The 2675-nt window shown below is 51.3% G+C and overlaps 1 pseudogene; it reads left to right on the forward strand.

Annotated features, from left to right (window-relative positions):
• Window positions 1-699: 699 nt before the first annotated feature.
• Window positions 700-1782, forward strand: LOC100440825 (coiled-coil domain-containing protein 86-like; annotated as a pseudogene).
• The last annotated feature ends 893 nt before the right edge of the window (window positions 1783-2675 follow it).

A 2675-nucleotide genomic window follows, 5' to 3' on the forward strand; every position in this document is an offset into this window, starting at 1 on the left:
GGACCAACCTACCTATCTGTTGAAGACCATTAGAAAAGCTGGACAAAGTAGTTTGTAAAAACCTGCTTGAAGGCATTAGAGAGCAAATAAGGCAGAAAAGAGTTACCAGGTTAAGATTTGGGGGAAGGCAGAAACCCAGAGCAATGGAAACCCAGTGGCATTTAGGACTACCTCTGCCAACCCCAGAAGAGATGGTTGAGAGGTTAAAAACATAAACAGGGCTTTGATTGCTTTGCAGAACACAGGGGAACAGAAACTGGATTCTATAATTTGAGGTGATACTCATAATTATCTATACTCTGGAAGAAAAGATGAACCAGCAGTAAACTAACTTTCAAAGGGACTGAAACTCAGCTTCAAATCCTCTCATTACTGAATTTGGATTAATGGGATCCTAGGTTGCTAATGCCCCAGCTATCATCCAGATGCACAGATAAATCCTTTCTGAAGACATGGTAACATTCTTCTAACTTTTAATTTTTTCCACTATTTTTCATAACCAATTTCAGGCACTTATGCAAAAATAACCAGGCACATGAGAAAAAAGAAAAGTACAAATGAAAATCAAGAGAAAGAACAGATCCACGGGGGATCCAGACAAGGAAGGTATTAACATAGACTTTAAAATAACCATGGCTGATATGTTTAAAGATAACATTGTGGACGTGTGTAGAGGTTTGGAAACTTACCGACTGAACCATGGATACACGGCCAAGGCGCAGCTGACTGCTGGAAGGCCTAGGGCCTGAATCCCCCGAGAGCCTCACCTCAGTTTCGCGTGGGAGACGGGCCCTTGTGGAGTTCGAGTCGGACCCAGAAGAAACGAGGAAGCCCGGGTCTCCTCCGAGTGTGCAATAAGCTGGCCTGGGGCCCCCTGAAAGGACGCTGGAGACAAGCCCAGGATCACCCAGTCTTTGCAGCAGGGTGCAGGCTTGGAGTCCCCCCCAAGGGCGGCCAGAATCAGGCCCAGGGTCCCCCTAGCGTCAGCAAGACCTACACCTGGAGTCGCCTCAAAGACAGCTGGAGTCCAGTCCTAAATCTCCACGATGTCAGCCGAAGCCAAGTGAGGAAGCACCCAAGTGTTCTCAGGGCCAGGGAGTACCTGGCCTCGGAGTTGGCCCAAAGTAAGGAGGAGCTGACCCCAGGGGGCCCCCCAGCATCAGCTACTGCCGGGCCCAGGATCACCAGAGCCTTAACCCCAGTCAGCAAGCTCCGGGTCCGGAGCCCTCTCAGCCACTACTGCAGCTGACATTCGAGGCACCTGGCTTCCCCCGGGGTCAGCAGGAGCAGAGCAAAACACCTCCAGCTGGGGAGATGGTGACAGACGGCTTCGGGGCAAAGAAGTGAAAGGGTTCTTCATCCCAGGCCCCAGCGTCCAAGAAGCTGAAGGAGGAGCAGCTTCCTGTAATCCCGAAGGGGAAGCCCAGATCGGGGCAAGTGTGGAAGGACCGCTCCAAGAAAAGATTCTCTCAGATGCTTCAGGACAAGCCCCTGCGTACATCGTGGCAGCGGAAGATGAAGCAGGAGAGGAAGCTGGTCAAGGACTTTGCCGGTCACCTGGAGGAGGAGTAGGAGAGGCGCCGCCAGGAGAAGAAACAGCGTCGGGCGGAGAACCTGAGATGCCGCCTGGAGAACGAGCCGAAGGTGGAGATCATCCAAGTGATCCGAAACCCTGCCAAGCTCAAGCGGGTAAAGCAGCAGCAGCTGCGCTCCATTGAGAAGCGGGACACCCTGGCCCTGCTGCAGAAGCAGCCGCCCTAGCGGCCAGCAGCCAAGATCTGAGCTCAGGATGGCCCGAGGCCTTCCACGGCCAACAATCATGTCAGATCCAGCACCTCAGGCCGCTGCTCAGACAACTCTGCTGGAGCCGGCACTCCAACCCCATGGCTCCAGAACAGGGACCCCCAACTGGGGTTCTTCAGCCTTTGAAGGCTTGCAGGCAGGTCTCTGTGGGACAGAAGCCCAGAGAGGGGGCTGGGACCTGGCAGAGATGGGGCGGGAAGAGATTCAGCCCCCATCCCTCCTTCCTCTCCTTCTCCAAGTGCCTTCAAATCAAGAACAGTACATTATTCTGGTTCCTCAGTGAGCTGGTGACTGGTGGGTTAATCCCCTAGCGGTGTATGTCCTGTCTCAGCATCCTAGGTCCATCCCAGGCCTGGAGGCTGGCAGTTGGGAATCCAACTTCCCCCACACCTTCCCAAAGGCTGCTCTGGGCACCTCGGCGCCCCACTGGCTCTGTCCCCAGCAAACTGAATCCAGCTCCTCCTTACTTTTCAACACTGAAAGATTAAAACGGGAGGCTGCAGGGAGCAGGGTTTTTCCCTAGCATCCCCTTTCCAAACCAGATTCTGTAGAAGCCCCAGAGAATCTAACTCATGTCCGTCCGGTATACAGCAAAAATATTTATATTTATTGCGTGCCTGTCGCATACAGGCACAATCCTAGGCACCAGCCAATACAGACAGTAGACCAAAGTAGGAGCTTTTATTCTGGAGAGAAAACATAATAAACAAGCAAAATGCAAAAATAAATAAATAACATTGTGATTTTTCACAGCGAAAATTCAAATGGAATCTGTAGAATTGAAAAATTCAGTAACAAACTAATAATTCATTGAGTGAGTTTAATAGAAGAATAGACGCACCTGAATAGAAAATTAATGATCTGCAAGATAG

Source organism: Pongo abelii, chromosome 6 (assembly GCF_028885655.2).
Source record: "Pongo abelii isolate AG06213 chromosome 6, NHGRI_mPonAbe1-v2.0_pri, whole genome shotgun sequence".
In the NCBI taxonomy this organism is placed as follows: domain Eukaryota; kingdom Metazoa; phylum Chordata; class Mammalia; order Primates; family Hominidae; genus Pongo; species Pongo abelii.